At 42.1% G+C, this 20,642-nt stretch overlaps 1 pseudogene; it reads right to left on the bottom strand.

Annotated features, from left to right (window-relative positions):
• Nucleotides 1–17,693, bottom strand: part of LOC110137275 (antigen WC1.1-like) — a 34,575-nt pseudogene extending 16,882 nt beyond the window's left edge.
• Nucleotides 17,694–20,642: the final 2,949 nt, after the last annotated feature.

Raw genomic sequence — 20,642 nt, forward strand, 5'->3', positions numbered from 1 at the left:
TATCAAACCAGGGTCTCCTGCATTGCAGGCAGATTCTTTACCAACTGAGCTATCAGGGAAGCCCTCAGAAAGTAAAGAATCTGCTTGCAATGCAGGAGACCTAGATTCTATCCCTGGGTTGGGAAGATCCCCTGGAGAAGGGAATAGCTACCCACTCCACTATTCCAGCCTGGCAAATCCCATGGACAGAGGAGCCTGGAGGGCTACAATCCATGGGGTTGCACAGAGTCAGACAAAAGGTCAGTTTTCTTTCCAATCCCAAAGAAAGCAATGCCAAAGAATGCTCAAATTGCCACACAATTGCACTCATCTCACAAGCTAGCAAAATAATGCGCAAAATTCTCCAAGCCAGGCTTCAACTGTTCATTAATCGTGAAATTCCAGATGTTTAAGCCGGATTTAGAAAAGGCAGAAGAACCAGAGATCAAATTGCCAAAATCCGTTGGATCATTGAAAAAGCAAGAGAGTTCCAGAAAAACATCTATTTCTGCTTTATTGACTATGCCAAAGCCTTTGATTGTGTGGATCACAACAAACTGTGGAAAATTCTTCAAGAGATGGGAATACCAGACTACCTGACCTGCATTTTGAGAAATCTGTGTGCAGGTCAGGAAGCAACAGCTAGAACTGGACATGGAATAACAGGCTGGTTCCAAATTGGGAAAGGAGTATGTCAAGGCTGTATATTGTCACCCTGCTTATTTAACTTATATGCAGAGTACATCATGAGAAATGCTGGCTGAATGAAGCACAAACTGGAATCAAGATTGCCAGGAGAAATATCAATAACCTCAGATATGCAGATGATACCACCCTTACGGCAGAAAGTGAAGAAGAACTAAAGAGCCTCTTGATGAAGGTGAAAGAGGAGAGTGAAAAAGTTGCCTTAGAGCTCAGCATTCAAAAAACTAAGATCATGGCACCTGGTCCCATCACTTCATAGCAAATAGATGTGGAAACAGTGACAGACTTTATTTTGGGGGGTTAAAAAATCACTGCAGATGGTGACTGCAGCCATGAAATTAAAAGACACTTGCTCCTTAGAAGAAAAGTTATGACCAACCTAGACAGCATATTGGGAGAAGGAAATGGCAACCCACTCCAATATTCTTGCCTAGAGAAACCCTTGGACAGAGGAGCCTGGTGGTCTGCTATCCATAGGGTCGCACAGAGTCAGACAGGACTGAAGCAACTTAGCAGCAGCAGCAGACAGCATATTAAAAAACAGAGCCAACTAATAAAAATAAATGAAATAAATAAATAAATAAAAATAAAAAACAGAGACATGACTTTGCCAACAAAGGTCCATCTAGTCAAAACTATGGTTTTTCCAGTAGTCATGTATGGATATGAGAGTTGGACTATAAAGAAAGCTAAGCGCTGAAGAATTGATACTTTTGAACTGTGGTGTTGGAGAAGACACTTGAGAGTCCCTTGGACTGCAAGGAGATCCAACCAGTCCATTCTAAAGGAAATCAGTCCTGAGCATTCATTGGAAGGACTGATGCTGAAGCTGAAACTCCAATACTTTGACCACCTGATGCAAAGAACTGACTCAGTGGAAGAGACCCTGATGCTGAGAAAGATTGAAGGCGGGAAGGGAAGGGGATGACAGAGGATGAGATGATTGGATGGCATTACTGACTCAGTGGATGAGAGCTTGACCAAGCTGCAGAAGATGATGAAGGACAGGGAGGCCTGGTGTGCTTCAGTTAGTTCATGGGTTTGCAGAGTCGGACACAACTAATCAACTGAACTGAACTGAACTGAAAGAGTCAGACACAGCTGAGAAATTAACACACACAGTGAGGTATAAAAACAAAGTAGAGAAAAAAACTAGAAAAAAAAATAAGCAAATGGAGCTTCCAAAATGGAAAATACAATATCTGGAATGAAAAATTGTCTGGATTAACTCAACAAGAAGCTAGACATTGCAGAATAAAAGAACTGGAAACTTGGTACATAGCGATTGACTATCCAAATGGAAATAGACAGAGAAAAAAGGCAGAAAAATATGAGTGGAAAATTAGTGGCATGCGGGATAATATCAGACCATGTAACATGTTATTTGGAGATTTAGTATAAGGGATGAGTAGAAAAAAATATTTTACAATGATAGATGGAATTTTTCCAAATTTAATGAACCCACTTATAAACCCCCTGATCTTAGAGGCTAAACAAATATCAAGCAAGATGAACATAAACAAAACCACCTAGGGCACTTAATAATATACTGCTGAGACCCACTCATAAACAAAAACAAATCTTAAATTAGTCAGGAAAAATTGACATACTATGTACAGGGGGAATATTTTAAGTATTACTAACTTCTTGTTTGAGGTAACACAAGCCAAACAATAATGCAAAAACATCTTTAAAGTACGGGGAAGGGGACGTGGGTGAGGAATATTAACTTAGAACTCAGACACTTTTGAAAATTACTTTCAAAACTGAAAGAAAAAGTATTTTCAGATGAATGAAAGATGATAGAATTTGAGGCCACCAGACTTATATTACACAAAAATGTTATCTAACAGTCTAAAAGTTAAAGGAAATTAAAAATAAAAGAAAACTTGAATCCCCCCAAAGCTACAAGAATGGTTCTAAATGATAATTCTGCAAGTAAATATTTTAAAATCTTTTTCTCATTTTTAAAAGACTAGAATATTTAAGACAAAAACAACTGCATTATATTACAAAATTCATAACATATTTACAAGTAGAATGTGTGACAATAGTAGCACAAATAATAAGAATAGGGAAATAGACATATGCTATAGCAAGGTCTTACATTATATAATAAGAGACATGATATAATTTAAAGAAAAATGTGATTAAAGAGTAATAATTTCAACATTATGGTAAACTCTGCAAAAAGAAGCATAGCTAATACACCAATAAAGTACATAAAATAAAATATTTAAAACATCCAATTAAAGATTAAAATAGGAACAAAGAAAACATAACACAAACAGCAAGTTAGTAAACATAAACCCAACTATATAAATGATTATATTAAATTTAAATAATTTAAACATTCCAAATAAAAGCAAGATAATCAGACTAGGCAAAAGTAAGACAAAGTCATACATTGTATACAAAAACAAACATAATATAAACACGAAAACATATTAGAGGTCAAAAAAGATAAACCATGAAAACACTGATGAGAGAAAGCTATACTATCTATGTTAATATTGTACAAAATAAGACTATAGAACAAAGAATATATTCAGAGAGGAAAAAGGAACATTTCACAATGATAAAATACAAAAGAAATTATGTAGCTTCAAAATCAGTGTGATGCAACTGATATGGTGTTTAAAAGAAAACTTATAGCTTTGATGTTTCCTTGATACCTACACTATAATAGAAAATAAAACTGAGAGCAAATGATGTAAGATTCCATCTCAAGAATCTACAGAAATACAGGAAATCAAAACAAAAGAGAAGAATAAAAACTAACAAAAATCAATGAAATAGGAAACATACACAAAAAATAAAATCAATAAAGTCAATTGATAATTCTGTTTGAAAGGATAATAAAACTGATAATCCTCTAGCCAAAAAAAAAAAAAAATCAATCAAGAAAAAAAGGAGAGAATACACAAATTTAATACCACCATAAATGAAAGGGGGGTTAACATTATAGGCCTTTGAATTTGAAGTGTTAGTCACTGAGTCGTGTCCAACTCTTTGTGACCCCATGGACTGTAGCCCACCAGACTCCTCTGTTCATAAGATTCCCCAGGCAAGAATACTGGAGTGGATTGCCATTCCCTTCTCCAGGGAATCTTCCCAAACCAGAGATCGAAGCCAGGTCTCTGGCACTGCAGGCAGATTCTTTACTGGCTAAGCCACCAGGGAAACCCTTAGAGATCTTACCAATATTTAAAAGATACGAGATATACACAAAATTTTATCCTAATTTTGAAAACTTGTCTGAGTCCTTAAAAACTACTTGAAAATACAACTACCAAAATTTGATAGCACAAAAATTGGAAAATCTGAGCAGTCCTGTATTTGTTAAAGAAATAGAATCCTTACTACAAAAACTTCCCACAAAGAAAACTGCAGCCTTGAAATGCCAGCTCTACCATGGAGCACAGACATGACTCCCACATCAAAATAAAGTCAGAGAGGGCAGGAAGGAACGAGAGCAGGAGGGAAGTGTAACGCAGAGGCTGTGGTGAATGTGGGAGTTGACCTGGATGTTGATTCCCAGCCTCCCTTCCTGCAATCCTTGCATCTTCATCTCCTCACCATTTTGTACTTCAGCACCACAGTCCTCAGTTTGTGAAGGTGAGAGTGTGAAGCCCCTCCCAAATCCTTCTCCTGAACTTCTTGAAGTCCTCTCTGTATTTCGTGCAAGCTCCTCCACAATCTTCTCAGTGTCGTTGTTTCTACTCTGGGTTTCTCCTAAACATAGTACTTCACTTCCAACAATCCAGTAAAGGGGATGAGGCTCTCTTTCACTTCCACTTTCTTAAAATTGAGAAGAAGAAACTCCAAGACTTCAATTTCAGTTAGATAATTGAACAGGCATGCTATTCTCTTCTTACTGCTTCTGCATCACCACTTTGGCCTACCTTCACTCAAACATCACTAAAACATATTCCTGAAAATATAGAAGGGATAGACCAGAGAGATAAAACTGACGAAGAGATTAGCAGAAAAAAAAAAAAAAAAAAAAACAGAACAGTTCATAACTATATGAAAGCCTGAAGTAAAGCAGTGTTAGGGAGTAAAAACTGTTATCAAGGTTTAAATGCCAGAGCACCCTTTTAATTTTCAAGTGTATCTTAACCAGAAATTAATATCTAGACATTAAATGCCTGCATGCTAAGTCGCTTCAGTCATGTCCAACTCTTTGAGACCCCACGGACTGTAGCCCACAAGGCTCCTCTGTCCATGGGTTTCTCCATGCAAGAATACTGGAGTGGGTTGCCATTTCCTGCTCCTGGAGATCTTCCTGACCCAGGGATCGAACCGATATATCTTATGTCTCCCGCATTGGCAGGCAGATCCTTTACCACTAGCGCCACCTGGCAAGCCCAACAAGACAGCATTTTTCTTAAAATAATAACATTAGAGGCTTCAGTATCTCACAAAGTTCAAACATTGCACACTCCATTTTCACTTACAAGCTGATTACAGAGACTGCTATAGTGTTTCCACCAGTTTACCTGCAGTTGGAATCATGATTAGGGCATTATGGCAATAAAGAATGTTACATGAAATGCCAGAAAACAGGTTTTCTTAAAAGAAGAATTTCTTTCTGAAATTCAAATGCCCCTTGAAAATAATTATTTTTAATAATAATAACAGAAAAAAATATTTGCAGTGATGAATATCATGCATCATACATCACAGATGTATACTTACCTCCCTAAGTTTCAAGTTGTGTACATTAAATATGTACTTCAAAGTAACTTAAAAATGAAAGTAATTCTTTTCTTAAGTGGTCTCAACAAGTATCACCAAAGATCTGCTGAGGGTGAGACTGGAAAAATCAGTTTTGCAGAGATCATCCCCAAAAGAACTGATTGACTATGAGCTGCTAGAAACCTACTGCAGATGTTCTCAGGGCTCCCCCTGTCCCACCCACCAGATGGTTGAACATTTTCAAAGACTCAACCAACTACATTAGGAATTCACTGTGATACCTGATTTTCCTCTAGTCCACCTGGTCAAATGGGAATAATGTCTACGGTGTCTCTTCCACCATTGTGGTAACAACTGGAAACATCTCTGGAAGATACTGTGATGACTCCTCAAATCCTAGTTTCACTGCTGTCTTTACTGCCTCCACACCGACACAGGTCAAACACACTTGGTACTGAACACATCTCATGAGTCATTCAGGTCCTCTTAGCCTCACTGCCCTTAGTACCTGTTTTGCCAGTCGTGTTTCCCTGTTGTATCAACATCCCCATTAACGGGATGTGAGTTCCCCACCCATGTGACCAGGTGCACCTGTAAGATGACTCTAGCTGCTGCCGCAAATCCTCCTTCTTGCCCTGAATGTGTCTAGTGACGTTCAAATGAACCAGTGAAATACCCTCGGGCCTTTTCCTTGTGTAACTGCACCCTGAGCCCAGTGTTGTCACTTGTCACTTGTCTGTGTGACTCTTTCTTTTGGCTCCTCATGCTTTCTTGAGCCAGCCCCCTTGCAGCCTCCCTGACATGGTCCCCTCATGCCTTTGGTGACTCTGTTTCTCTAAGATCAGAGAGCATAATAAACTATGTGTGCCTGCCCCTCTCTTAAGTCCTCTCTTTTGGCCAAACCTGACTGGCCATCCCAAAAGAATAAAAAGTAATTACCAAGATGAAACTGATTCATCATCCTTTTATATAAAAGTACAATTCAGCGGTTGTGCTTGTTCGTAACACTTGACCTCACCTCCCTGCCTCTTATGACACATCATAGAGATATGAAGAGTCCAACTGTCCACAGGTCTGAAGCCTTACACTGTCCAGGGCCAAGCAAGCCCTTACACTCTTTTGAGGACCTAATGATCCAGGAACCCCTGATCCACTGTGGTTCCAACCACTGTGACCAGAGTCTTCCCCCAAAGACACTCTAAAGTCTGTGATATGATCTTCCCATGATCATTCTGGGAATGAAACTGAGGTCTTTCCTGCTGGATATCCCCTCCCAGACCAGACAGGACTTACCTGAGCAGACCACTCCAATATCCTGGTCATGAGACAAGATATGAGTATTGTTTTTAAAATCAGGTTGAACACAGTTATTGATACTCAAAGTTGATTCAGGCTCTGTCCTGTTGCAAGAAAGACAGAAATACCAAATAGTGCCAAGTCTTGGTCCAAAATAAGACCCTCTGGGAGCATCAATGGCAACTCCACATTCCAGGTGTCTGCACAACGTATTTGCATCCTCCAGAAACCAGTACTGAACATACACTGTGCCCCATGCTCCTTGGTGCTTCACTTCCACTCTCCCCTCACACCTGTGGGCTCCATCCTTCAGCCTCAGCTCCAGAGCTGCAAGACAGACACAGACACGGGACACAGGAGAGATTTTAGGAGACCATGTAGTGATGTGCTGAAAAGTATTTAAAAATGAGTTGTCCGAGAGGAAAAAATCCCTGTGAATAGCATTTCTTGACTTCTGTGGTATAAATATTCCTACAATGGCCAACTAAAAGCTCCCAATGTGCCATCACTGAACCTGAAGCAAGAAGGGAGGCACCAGGTGTTTCTCATGAGCCTATAGAACCAGCTCCAGGGACACCACGAGGACAGGCCTCCAGAGACTCTGGATGCTGCCCTCCCTGTAGATGTGCCCAAGGCTACTAGGGCCCAGCTTCCCCGTCTCAGTTACAGCTCCTGGCCTGGGATCCAGGGAGGAATCCTCCCTCTCCTTCCCTGTCCATAGGGAGCATCTCATCCAGCTTAGGAACAGAGGGCTGGGGTAACAGGCTGTAAAGTGTCCCAGTTATTCCTGTCACCTGTGTTCACATCCTTGTATAATCCCCACACTCCAATGTACCTAGTAACATGCATCTAACAAATGAAATTTGACAAAAGCTATGTTACTTAAGGGGCTTGCCTGGTGGCTCAATGTCTAAAAAAAAAAAAAATCTATGTACCAATCAATGTAGGAGACAAGGTTTCGATCCCTGATCTGGGACTATCCCCTGGATAAGGAACTGGCAATTCACTCCAGTATTCTTGCCTGGAGAACTCCATGGACAGAGGAGCCTGATGGGCTGCACTCCATGGGGTCCCAAAGAGTTGGACACGACTTAGTGACTGAACAACAAAACCACTGTCACTTGAGAGATTAGGATTCAGGATGACTCTGGTTTCCCCCTTGCTACCTATCTTGCTCTGTTGAAGCCAGTTGCCATGGTATGACCTAATTATGGAGAGACCTGCATGACAAGGACCTGAGGCAGTCCTCTAACCAACAGCCAGCAAGGGAGTGAGGCTCTCAGTTAAATAGTCCAGCAAGGTCTGAATGTTGCTGACATCCAGGTAAGTTGGTTTGAGTGGTTGAAACTTCAGATGATTACACCTTGTAAGACATCATGTGTCAGAGACCCAGGTAAATCATGTCAATTCCTGCCCACAGAAATTATGCGATGCTAGATGTTTTCTTCTTTCAGCTGCCAAGTTTTGCAGTAATCTGAAGCACAGCAACATATAGCTAATGTAGGAGGGCAGGATGCTAAATGCAATAAGTAAAACAAAGGGAAAAAAATCTTTGATCTCATTTATATGTGGAATCTAAAAAAAAACTAAATTCATAGAAACAGAGAGTAAATTGGTAGTTACCTAGGCAGAAATGGGGGTGGGAGGAATGAGTGATGGTCATCAAGTGGTACAAGCTTGTACTTATAACATGAATAAGCTTTGGGGATGGAATATATGTGTGACTAGTTGATAATATTGATTGTATTCTTGATCATTACTACTAAAGTCAACCTTAAAAGTACTCATAACACACGCACAGAAAAAATAATTATATGATGTGATAGATGTGTTAGTAAACTTAATTGTGGTAATTATTCCATGATATATATGTTCTTTTTTAATATTTTAATTTTACTAGAGTATAGTTGATTTACAATGTTGTGATAGATTTAGGTATACAGCAAAGTGATTTGCTTATATATATATATATTCATGCTTTTTTAGATTCTTCTCTTGTATAGATTATCACAGAATACTGATTAGAGTTCCCTGTGCTATACATTAGGTTTATGCTGGAAAGCTATATAACATATAGTAGGGTGTGTGTCTGTTAACCCTAGACTCCTGATTCATGTCTCTCCCCCACTCCCAGTGTTTCCCCTTTGGTAACCGTAAGCTTGTTTTTGATATCTGTAAGTCTGTTTCTATTTTGTAAATACGTTCATTTTTATGTTTTTAAAATTAATTTTAATCGGAGCATAGTTGCTTTACAATGTTGTGTTTCTGCGGTACAGCAAAGGGAATTAGCCATATGCATACATGTATCCCTTCTCTTTTGGATTTCCTTGCTATTTAGATCACCACAGAGGTCTGAGTAGAGTTCCCTGAGTAGGTTCTCATTAGTTATCGATTTTATACAGAGTATCAATAGTGTATATATGTCAATCCCAAGCTCCCAATTCATCCCAGCCCCTTCTCCCCCCACCCCAGTGTCCACGCTATGTCTGTGTGTCTGTTTCTGTTTTGCAAATAAGACCATCTATTTCATTTTTCTAGATTCCATGTATATTCTTTAATACATGATATTCATTTTTCTTTATGACTTACTTCGTATGACAGTCTCTGGATCCATCTGCTGCTGCTGCTGCTGCTAAGTAGCTGCAGTTGTGTCTGACTCTGTGCAACCCCATAGACGGCAGCCTACAAGGCTCCCCCGTCCCTGGGTTCTCAAGACAAGAACACTGGAGTGGGTTGCCATTTCCTTTTCCTTGGATCCATCTACATCTCTACAAATGACCCAATTTCATTCCTATTTGTGGCTGAGTAATGTACCACTGTACATAGGTGATATTCGTCTTTCTCTGTCTGATTTACTTCACTTAGTAAAATAATCTCCTACATCCATGTTGCAGCAAATGGCATTATTTCATTCTTTCTTGTAGTGAGTAATATTCCATTGTATAATATCACATCTTCTTTATCCATTTCTCTGTTGATTGACATTTAGCTTGCTTCCATGATTTGCCTTTGTAAATAGTGCTGCAATAAACACCAAGGTGCATGTATACTTTCAGATTATGGTTTTCTCTGGATACATGACCAGGAGTGAGACTGCCAGACCAGTCCTTAGTTTTTAAAGGCATCTCCATACCATTCTTCGTAGTGGTTGCACCGATTTACATTGCCACCAACAGCGTAGGAGAGTTCCTTTTTCTCCACACTCTTTCCAGCATTTATTGTTTGTAGATTTTTGATGATGGTAGTTCTGACCAGTGTGAGGTGATACCTCATTGTAGTTTTGATTTGCATTTCTCCTATAATCAGTGATGTTGAGCATATTTTCATCTGCTTTTTGGCCACCTGTATATCTTCCTTGAAGAATGTATATATGTATTTCAAATCATCACACTGTACACCTTACACTTATACCTTATTATATGGTGAATATATCCCAATAAAGCTGGGATATAGACTAAAACTTTGTGAATGTAAGGGAAAATTGACAGAGGAATAATAGTAATGGGAGCTTGGAATATATTTTTCAGCCTTTAATACTTGAAATAAGCAATTTAGATAAACTATATTATATACAATTGGCATATACTAAACATGCATGCATATGAGTTTATATATAAGGCTTTACTGTCATTACTATAAATTCTAAATGAATAACTTCATTTCTAGAATGCATAGTCTAAGTTTAAATTTTGCCTTTTTAGGGATACCTTCTCTGCCTCCCCCAGCTAGATTAAGTAACCCTGCGGATGTCCCAACTGATGGCAGTTATCAAAGTTTATTATAAATTCTTGTTTTGGTGGCCAGCTGCACTAGACTATAAGTTTTATGAGCCAGGGAACTTCATTCATCACCACGGGGGCCTCAGCATCTGGGAAACTGCAAAGGGTATGGATTTCATACCACACGAGTGAATCCTGCTACCAATGCAGGAGATGTAAGAGATGCAGGTTCCATCCCTGGGCCGGGAAGATACCCTGAAGTAGGAAATGGCACCCTACTCCAGTATTCTTGCCTGGGAAATCCCCTGAACAGAGGAGCCGAAAAGGCCATAGTCCATGGGGTTACAGAGTCAGATACAACTGAGCATCTGAGCACACAAGCCCATTTTTAAACCAATAAACATTTGTGGATGAAAGCTTAAATAAATTCCAAAAAGAACATGTGGAAATGATGTGATTTGGTGCATTTCTCTGTGGCATTAAAATCAGTGAGAAAAGGATAAAAAACAATTCAGGTATGATATTGAAAAAATAAAATTAGAACTTGACATCATATATAAAATAACTTACACAGTTATTTAGTATTGACATATATTTAAATATATTCACAAAATTATAAGAGTAAGGATAAAATAATTTTCTTAAACTTGAAGTGGAAAAGAACACTCATAACAAGGCTCTGAAAGTAGAAACAAATACAGGAAATTTTTGTTGTTATTCAGTTGCTCAGTCATGTCTGACTCTTGCAACCCCCAAGGACTGCAGCACACCAGGCTTCCCTGTCCTTCATCATCTCCTGGAGCTTGCTCAAACTCATGTCTATTGAGTCAACAATGCCAACCAACAGGAAATTTTAATAGGCAATTAATGTTATTAGAAACTTTCAGTGCTTAGGACTGTGCACTTCCAATGCAGGGGGTGCAGGTTTAATCCCTGGTTCAGGAACTAAGATTCCACACACCACGTAGTGCAAGCCAAAAGGAAAAGAAAAAGAGAATCCCATGAAACTGAAAACAAGGGAAAGATAAAATGAAGCAATAGACTGAAAGAAACATCTTCAACCTATAAATCGAATAATTCAATAAGGACAAGGACATGCACCCAAACTATTTGGGTTCAAGTCTTGCCTCTACTTCTTATAACTGACTCACCTTGGGCAAGTGACTTTGCTTTGCCTCAGTGATCTATCTTGGGGGATAATAAGTATATTCTGCCTTGTAGGATTGTTGTGCCCTCAAATGAGTTCATAAAAGTGAATGCAGTATAGGTGGTAGTGTAGTTGTAGTAGATCGTAGAGTAGTAGTATAAAGAGCTTCCATATAAGTCATGAAAATATGATAAACATCCCAAGTTAAAAAGAACAAATTTCATGAGAAAATAATCCACAAATAAAGGATTAAATTAGTTAATACACATGAGTTTTTGCTATAAAAACAGGCTAAGATTCTAAAACTTCATAAGAAGACAAAGTTGGTGAGGTTATGTGGAAACTAACATTTTCATGGATATGAGAGTTGGACTATAAGGAGAGCTGAGCACTGAAGAATTGATGCTTTTGAACTGTGGTGATGGAGAAGACACTTGAGAGTACCTTGAACTTCAAGGAGATCCAACCAGTCCAACCTAAAGGAAATCAGTCCTGAGCATTCATTGGAAGGACTGATGCTGAAGCTGAAACTCCAATACTTTGACCACCTGATGTGAAGAAAAGACTCACTGGAAAAGACCTTAATGTTTGAAAAGATTGAAGGTAGGAAGAAAAAGAAGGGGATGACAGAGGACAAGATGGTTGGATGGCATCACCAACTCAGTGGACATGAGTTTGAGCAAGCTCTGGGAGTTAGTGAAGGACAAGGAAGCCTGGCATGCTGCAGTCCATGCGACTGCAAAGAATCAGACAGGACTGAGCAACTGAACAATCACAATATTGTAATGGCTTCTGCCATACATCGACATGAATCAGCCATAAGTATACATGTATCCCTTCCTCTTAAACCTTCCTCCCACCTCCCTCCCCACCCCACCCCTCTAGGCTGTCACAGTGCACCGGCTTTGGGTTCCCTGCGTCATACAGAAAATTCCCATTGGCTACCTACTTTACATATGGTAATGTATATGTTTCAATGTTATTCTCTCAAATCATCCCACCTTCTCTCTCCACCACTGTGACCATAAATCTGTTCTCCACTGCTGCCCTGTAGATAAGTTCATCAATACCATCTTTCTAGATTCCATATATATATGCATTAATATACAATATTGGTCTTTTTCTTTCTGACTCACTTCACTTCATATAGAAAGCTCTATGTTCTTCTACTTCATTAGAACTGACTTAAGTGCATACTTTTTATAGCTGTGGAATATTCCATTGTGTATATGTATCACAACTTCTTTATCCATTTATCTGTTGATGGACATCTAGGTTGCTTCCATGTCCTAGCTATTGTAAATAGTGTTGCAATGAACATTGGCGTACATGTGTCTTTTTCAATTATGGTTTTCTCAGAGTATTTGCCCAGTAGTAGGATTGCTGGATCAGATGGTAGTTTTATTCCTAGTATCTTATGGCATCTCCATGCTGTTCTCCATAGTGGCTGTATCCATTTGCATTCCCACCAACAGTTCAAGAGGGCTCCCTTTTCTCCACACCCTCTCCAGCATTTATTATTTGTGGACTTTTTGATGACTGCCATTCTGACCAGTGTGAGATGATACCTCATTGTAGACCAATGGAACAAGATAGAAAGCCCACGCATCTATGGGCACCTTATCTTTGAAAAAGGAGGCAAAAATATACAATGGAGAAAGACAGTCCCTTCAATAAGCGGTGCTGGGAAATCTGAAATTAGAATACTTCTTAACACCATACACAAAATAAACAAAATGGATTAAAGACCTAAATGTAAGGCCAGAAACTATAAAACTCTTAGAGGAAAACATAGGCAGAGCACCCTTTGACATAAACCACAGAAAGATCCTCTATGACACACCTCCTAGAGTAATGGAAACAAAAATAAGCAAATGGGGCATAATTAAAATTTAACTTTGCACAATGAAGGAAAGGAAACTATTAATATAAGAAAGGTGAAAAGACAACCCTCAAAATGGAAGAAAATAATAACAAATGAAACAACTGACAAAGAACTAATCTCCAAAATATACAAGCAGCTCATGAAGTATAATACCAGAAAAAGAACAGAATCAAAAAGTGGGCAGAAGACTTAAAAAGTCATTTCTCCAAAGAAGATATACAGATGGCTAATAAACACGTAAAAAGATGCTCAACATCGCTCATTATTAGAGAAATGCAAATCAAAACTCCACTTTTAGTATATGATTAAGAGAAACAATTATGGGTGGTCCTTACTTAAATGTAAAGAAGTACAGAGCAACTTTTTTCATAATGGCAAAAACACTGAAAACAACTAAATTTCCAATAGAGATGGTTAGGTGAGTGCCGGGAGCCACTATGGGAGATCCCACCCATGACAAGGTCATGAAGAAAATACCTGATATGCAAGGCCATTCAGGATCCCATCCATGACAAGGTCATGAGGAAAAAACCTGACACGGAAGGCCGTTCAGGATTACAAGGGGCCCTCCAGGTTGGCCTCGGCCTCTACCCCACCCTGTATCCTCCCCCCTTTTCTGCTGTTGTTCTTGTTTGCCCTGCTGCAGATTCTTCTGTCGCCTGCCGAGAGTTTTCCTGCTCCTCTTTCACTGAATAAAGACCAACTTAAAACCCTAATTAATAAATGTCCTGGATGCTGGTACCCTATGAAGGGGCCCGGGATGAAGGAAATGCTTCAATTCAAACCCTTTTGCTGGCATTTTTGGCTTGTTTGATATAGGTGTGCTCCCATTGCAAAAAATGCTCATAACTGTTCTAAACATCCTAAGCACAGTACGCTAACAAAAGAAACCATTAAGCATAGGCCCCTCCGTGGGGTGAGAAAAGCTCCACAAATATAATAACCACAAGTGTGCCTAATAGAAAATACTTTAGATAGAGATTAGCTGGTGACTTCTTGCAGGTAGTTAACTTTTAGACTAAGAGCCTGTTTTGTGCTATATCTGCTGTTTTTGTAATCCTTTGCATTTCTGTTCTGTAAAAATGTAATCCTATCTAGTTCCCATGGAGATGATGCTTATTAAAAAGAAAATAGATTAATCACAAGAAAAACAGGGTCGGCTACTGAAGTTGCTTAAGTCACACCAGGTGCAAGCCATAAAATGTTAACAGGCCTGAAGGCCAAATGATAAGAAAGACTCTTGTAAATGAGAAATACGTGGGTGACATCCTGTTTCTGTTGAAGGTCAAGTTGCTGTAATGTTTTGAGCTGACCTTTGTGAAAGCAATATACACTTCCCCCAAAAAGATGTTGTTAAGGGTATAAAGGGACAGTGCAAAAATAAACTTCAGACTTAGCCCCGAGCTTTGTCTCACTGTGTCTTCTCTCGCCTACGCCGTTCATCCTGAAGGTTCCCCTAGATCCTGCTGGGGCAAGGACCCCGGCAGGTGAGTATATTGCATTTCAGTCATATAATGAATTAACTGGAGGCAATTAAATATATCAATAGTATTTCTATGATATCCTGTATTTTTTAATTCTACAATAAAACTTTTTAGTGTGTAAAAGAATAGGTAATGATATAGAAAAATGTCCAAAATATATTACTGATTGTAGAAACAGTTTACAAAATAAAAAATATTAATACTAAATTATTTACTACTGAGGGTCTAAGCTTTTGTGTCTAATGGCATAAATTACATCTGCAGGATAATTTTATGCCTACGTCCAACATGAATTTCAAGGCTGAAGACTCCTATAATGTGTGCCCAGCTCAGAAATCATCAGATGCTCAGAAAAGCCAAGACTATCATATTAAAGGGAGCAAGTCCAATGTTGTGTGAAGTAGAAGACTAAAATTTTAGTAGGATAACTCTAAATGGTGCTGTTTAGAAGAAAATGAAAAGAGCGCTTGCTTTGGTGAAACACTGTTGCTTCCTAAAAAGCTACTGAGGAAATGGTCTACAGTTTGCCTAGTAAGGGCAGGGAGCTTGTATCAGAACATCCATTATCTTCCTTCTCATGGAACCAAAAACCCACCTCTGCCCACCAGATGCCCTCAGAAGGAGACTGTTGAGCATCTGCTCAGCACTCAAGGAGCAGATACAAGAAGAGAGGGGGCTTCCCGAAGAGAGCTGTGGACTGGAGGCTGAGGTCTGGGGGACAACAGTGAGCTCTAAGATGAGACAGGGCTGCACTGAGTCTCAGCAGACCAGCACCCACATCTGAGAGAGCCACCTCCTCCAGGCTGGAGACCAGATTCTCCGCAGCCCCCATCCCTGACCCCCACCATCCTCTCACTCAGGGGAAACCAGCTCCAGGGAGGAACAGGAGAAGGCACCAGACAGAAAGAGCTCCCTACAGAGTCACAGCAGATCCTGGGAGGGGAAAGGACCATCCCAGGCCCTCATCACATCAGGAAACGTCACGGGGACCAGGGCAGGGACTCGGGAACTTATACACCTGGGGCTGCACATTAACTGATCTCTACAGACAAGAGGTCCCCTCTCCTGGCTGCTGGCTCCTCTGCTCCACAATAGACACCTGATGGGAACAGGTGAGGCCAGCAGGCAGAGCCTCTCACAGAGCCCAGTGCTGGGCAGACCCGGCAACAAGCAGAGGGGAGTCCGGGGGATGGGGGGGGAGGAGCCAGAGAGAGGCAGGCATGTGCACGATTGTCTCTGATCTGGTTGCATGCAGCGGCCATGACTCCCAGCCCTGCGGACACCCTGTGTGCTTCACGGACAAACAGACTCAGTCCCTGCTCAGCAGCTCCGTTCCTCTCACACAGACAGGCTCCACCTCCCCTCACACACACACACACACACACACACACACTCCTCACTCACCCTCACACACATACTCTTTCTCACACACACACAAGCACAGATAGACACAGGAAACACGGAGACCCAGGGGCAGTGCTCCCACACCAGGCACATGGAGGGTGTGGGAACAGCCCAGAGTCCCAGCTGAGCTCAGTCACTGGATCTTCCACACACTGGGAGCCACTGGGACTCCTAGAAGCTCCCTGAGAACAAGGGAGACCGTGGAGGGACTCAGGGTGACCCAGCTCGGTCCAGACTGTTCTGCCCGTAGTCCGAGTCCCCGGTCGGGAAAGAAGACTCCTCGAAACAATGCAACTTGCAATAGGGGAATTTATTACTGACTCGAGCCAGGGCCTCCCGCCCTCACCAAGAGTGTGAGGAGGAAAGACCCCGAGCCCCAGTTCTCTCGGGTATTTATTAGGTCAAAAAAAGCAGCAGGTAGTTGGCGCAAGCAGATTGGTTACACAGTTGCAAGGCAATTTTTGTCGGCCCAACGTGGGGCTTTCAGCTTTCCCCTGATAGGTTCCCTTTTTTCTTGCTAGGCATATGTTGATTGGCTAGCTCCAGGAGGCCTGATAATTATGTTACCCTGGGAAACCAGGCCTACTCCTAATCTAGGCTGCCTGTCATGGCGTTAGCCGTGACAGCCTCACATTTCCCCCCTGTCTTTGTACTTTTGTAGAGGAATCTTTCTCTTCACCCTGTGAAATTGACTGATACTGTTGTCTCAATACCATAATTTGGATGGTATTTAGGTGCTCTCTAATAAATGAGACCAGACAGTTTAAAATGTAAGGTCAGTAACAATATTAATATTATGAGTGGACCCAGGAGGGTGGAAATCAAAGTGGTTAACCAGGGGGAGCGCTGAAACCAAGATTTAAACCAGCCTTGTTGGGCTTCTCGTTTTTTCTTCTGCTGGGCTAGTCTCTCTCTTACTTTCTGGAGAGATTTTTGTAAAAGAGTCAACTCTCTCACATTTTTCAATTTGATTCTGATCTATTTTTTCCCCCCGGGCAGACATAGACAGGCACCTGTTCATAGTACTGTGGGCCTTTTCGCTCACAGTTACGGGTGAACAGACTGAAAGAGCCGTGGGCAAAGAACTTGGTCAGTTGGTGGGGACCAAACCCATTACCATCAGCCGCCAGCACGCACAAATCAAAGGTCAGTACTGGCCACCATGTCCCTTTGGGGGCCACGTTGGAGCTCGAATTAAGCACTTTTCCAGTCTCAGGATTGTAGATCACCCAAGTCAGGTTAGCCGGCTGATGGGGGTTGTGGCTGGTTGCTCCTGGGCCGATGAAAACTGTTATCAGCAGGAGAGTTAAGAGGGCTCTCGTCGTACGAGTTTCAGTTTTAAAGGATTTGACGGGTGAGGTCTTGCCTCCCATTTTGCTTGCGCCCTTTCCTGTTCTTCCGGGGTGGCTTGCCGCACGTGATTGTAGTGAACCTAGGGCCCGATCCCGTCGACCTTAACAGCAGTAGGAGTGGTAAGGAGAACAACATAAGGGCCTTTTCATCTAGGTTTTAATGCTTTAGATTGGTGTCGTTTTACCCAAACCTAATCACCCAGGCCAATATTATGTGAGGGGATGGTCCCCTTGCTTGTTCTCTCGTGTATCTCTCGAATTAATTTTTAAACATGGCTATGCACCTTACTTAATGTTATCAGTGTTTGCTGGAATTGTCCCAAGGTAGGGGGTGGTAGGCATTTTTCTTCGAATATAGGACACACAGGAGGGGGGCTTTCATACAGAATCTCAAAAGGGGTGAGATTCAGCTTATAAGGGATGTTACGCGCTCGAAAGAGCGCGAAGGGAAGGAGGGTCATCTAGTCCCCGCCAGTCTCTATTGTCAACTTTGTCAAAGTTTCTTTTAGGGTTCGATTTATTTTCTCAACCTGTCCTGAGCTCTGGGGGTTATATTTACAAGTTAACTTTTATTTTGTCCCCAGAGCTTGGGCCAGCCCTTGTACAATCTGGCTCACAAAAGCAGGTCCGTTATCAGAGCCCATAGTCACTGGCAGCCCGTACCTAGGCACTATCTCTTTTAAGATCTTTTTAGCAACCACTGTTGCTGTCTCTCCCTTAGTGGGGAAGGCTTCTACCCACCCCGAGAAGGTATCTATCAGAATCAACAGATAGCGATACCCATACTTGCCTGGTCTTACCTCAGTGAAATCTATCTCCCAGTGTTGCCCTGGCTCTTCCCCTCGGTACCTCATTCCAGTGTGCTGTCTTTTCCCTGTCCTCATCAGCTGGCACGCTTTGCAAGCCTGGATTATCTCTCGTACAGTTGCATTTTGTCGAGGGAACCTCAGGCAGGCCGTCTGGAGAAGTGTCAAGGTCTTTTTCTCCCCCAAGTGTATAGTTGTGTGCAGGTGTTCACATAGGTGACGACCCAGGATGGCAGGCAATATCAGGTTTTCGAGCCGCCAGGGCCTCAGCCAGTATCTCACCGGCGGCTGCTTTAAAACCCCTTCGATGGCGTGGGGGTGTAAACCCAGAGTTGCTGTCCATACGTCAACTTGTCAGCGTCGCGGACGAGGAGGGCAGTGGCTGCAATGATGCGGAGGCAAGGGGGCCACCCAGAGGCCACCGGGTCCAATCGTTTTGAAAGGTATGCCACCGGCTGCTTCCATGGTCCCCATTATTGCATCAAGACCCCCTTTTTTATTCTTTGCTTTTTATCTACAAACAGCTGGAATGGCTTATTTGGGTTAGGCAGGGCAAGGGCTGGGGCTTCTAGTAGGGCCCGTCTGAGTGTCTGGAAAGTCTGTTTCATTGGCTCACTCTAAGTCTAGTTTGGGGTCTCCTTATTTTCCTCATACAAGGGCAGGGCCTTCTCAGCAAACCCCATGATCCACAGTCTACAATATCCAACAGTCTCTGAAAACTCTTTCACTTGGCGGGGGGTCTTGGGCTCTGGTATCTGCAATATTGTTTCCTTCATGGCCTGAGTTAGCCACCTTTGCCCCTGCCTGATCTTATACCCCAAATAGGTGACCTCTTGCTGGGATATTTGTGCCTTCTTTGTGCCAGCACAATATCCCAAGGTGCCTAGAGTCTGTAAGAGGTCACCGGTGGCACGGCTGCATGCCTCCTCTGTGGTTCCAGCCAACATAAGGTCATCCACATATTGCAGCAGGATGACCTCTGGGTGGCGAGTCCGATATTCATAGAGGTCCTCACTCAAAGCCTCATTAAACAAGGTAGGGGAGTTTTTGAACCCTTGTGGGAGGCGGGTCCAAGTTAGTTGTACTACTGGTTGGCTTTCCCCCTCAGTCCACTCAAAGGCAAATATCTCCTGGCTCTGGGCCGCCAGGGGTAGGCTGAAAAAAGCATCTTTCAAGTCCAACACAGTGTACCAAGTGTACTCAGGCAGCAGACTGCTCAGGAGGGTATACGGGTTGGGGACAGTAGGGTGTATGTCACTCACCTGCTTGTTGACTTCTCGTAGGTCCTGGACAGGTCTGTAATCCGTACTCCCTGGCTTTTTCATTGGTAGTAAGGGGATGTTCCAAGGGGATTGGCACCGCTTGAGAATTCTGGCATCCATGAGCCGTCGAATGTGGGGAGTGATTTCCCGCCGAGCCTCCTGGCTCATAGGGTATTGCCTCACCCTCACAGGAGTCGCCTCGGCTTTTAGTTTGATGACGACCGGATGTCTCTGTTTAGCCAGTCCCATTCCTGCTGTTTCTGCCCATGTCAACGGGTATTTATGGACCCACGGTTGTATATCTGGTGCTATAACCTCTGAGGGCTTAGGCACAAAAAGTCTGTATTCATCTCTTAAAGCTAGAGACAAGACATGTATCGGCTGTCCAAGTCCATCCGTGACTGACATTCCCCCAGGGTCAAAATGGATCTGAGCATTAACTTTAGTCAACAAGTCCCATCCAAGTAGAGGGGCTGGGCATTCTGGTATCACCAAAAACGAATGGGACACCTGATGGGTCCCCAGATTTACTTTCCATTCCGTGGTCTAACAATATCTTTTTGTCTCCGTGGCTCCCTGCACTAAGCTGGTTTTCTTAGACATTGGTCCCAGTTTTTGATTTAAAACAGAGTGTTGGGCGCCAGTGTCCACGATGAAGCCAATGGGTTTCCCCTCCACATGTATGGTTACCTAGGACTCGGGGAGGGGTGCCGAGTCTTGACTCCCCTAGTCACTGTCTTCCCCCGCATATAGAACTCGAGTTTCAGGGGAAATTCTCTCTCTCTGGGTTGCTTCTCTCTTCGGGTCCCTCTTAGGGCACTCATTTTTTTAGTGCCCCCATTCTTTGCAATAAGCACACTGATCTTTCTTTAGGGCCTGCCTTTTTGGTCTCTCTTTTTCTC

This window comes from Odocoileus virginianus, chromosome 23 (assembly GCF_023699985.2).
Source record: "Odocoileus virginianus isolate 20LAN1187 ecotype Illinois chromosome 23, Ovbor_1.2, whole genome shotgun sequence".
In the NCBI taxonomy this organism is placed as follows: Eukaryota; Metazoa; Chordata; class Mammalia; order Artiodactyla; family Cervidae; genus Odocoileus; species Odocoileus virginianus.